The sequence below is a fragment of the Octopus bimaculoides genome, chromosome 25, assembly GCF_001194135.2.
Source record: "Octopus bimaculoides isolate UCB-OBI-ISO-001 chromosome 25, ASM119413v2, whole genome shotgun sequence".
In the NCBI taxonomy this organism is placed as follows: domain Eukaryota; kingdom Metazoa; phylum Mollusca; class Cephalopoda; order Octopoda; family Octopodidae; genus Octopus; species Octopus bimaculoides.
The window spans coordinates 25,702,000-25,703,059 of NC_069005.1; the positions used below are offsets into that span (position 1 = coordinate 25,702,000).

Here is a 1,060-nt window from a genome sequence, read left to right on the forward strand (position 1 = left end):
TATAATTTTAAAGACTATTGAATTTTACTCATAAGGTATTGGAATCTTATATGTATACCATTCTGCCTAAATAATGGAACTGAAGATACAATATCCCTGCATATCTCACATCTATTTTCGTTCCTCCAATTCACTCTCTATTTCGTATCTCATCTAAATTAACTATTGCTTAACCATCTTCTCACACCGTCTCCAATGAAGGGATATAATAAATATCCTGGAAACAGGTGTAAGACCTATTTATAAATGTTCTAAAATATACACAGTATTGGTTTTTTATCTCATTACGAAAAGTATATATATATATATATATATCATCATCATCATCATCATCGTTTAACGTCCGCTTTCCATGCTAGCATGGGTTATATATATATATATATATATATATATATATATATACAGTGACACTGGATCAATATACAAAAACACTGGATTAAGTCAAATATACTGTATACAGCGACACTGGATCAAGTAATACAGGATTAAGTCACTTCAAATATACACAATATTGGATTAAGTCAGCTCAAATACAGACACTGGATTAAGTCACTTCAAATATACAGTGATACTGGATTTAGTTTAAATACATAATAACAATAGATTAAATCACCTCAGATATACAGACACTAGATTAAGCTCAAAACCAACCATGTACCCAAGTATGTGGCCAATACACAGTTCATGAGCTTCACATACAAAAACAATCTTACATTTGAAAAATAAGGAAATTCCATTTGGTTATCGAGGCTCCATTGTACTGTCTGTTAGAAGCAAACTCAAGGCAATAATTCTAAACAATAGAAATGGTTTGTAGCTGGAGCAAAAAGTAACCAATTTTTTTTAAATAATGAAGAAAAAGAAAAAAAAAGAAAACAAAAAATATAACGTAGGAGTAGGAGTGGCTGTGTGGTAAGTAGCTTGCTTACCAACCACATGGCGCCGGGTTCAGTCCCACTGTATGGCACATTGGGCAAGTGTCTTTCAACTATAGCCTCGGGCCGACCAAAGCCTTGTGAGTGGATTTGGTAGACAGAAACTGAAAGAAACCCATCGTATA

The 1,060-nt window shown here is 32.9% G+C and overlaps 1 protein-coding gene across 1 annotated transcript in view; it reads right to left on the minus strand.

Annotated features, from left to right (window-relative positions):
• Positions 1-1,060, minus strand: part of LOC106878833 (uncharacterized) — a 23,331-nt gene that overhangs the window by 6,249 nt on the left and 16,022 nt on the right. The gene's annotated exons all lie outside the window — the stretch shown is intronic.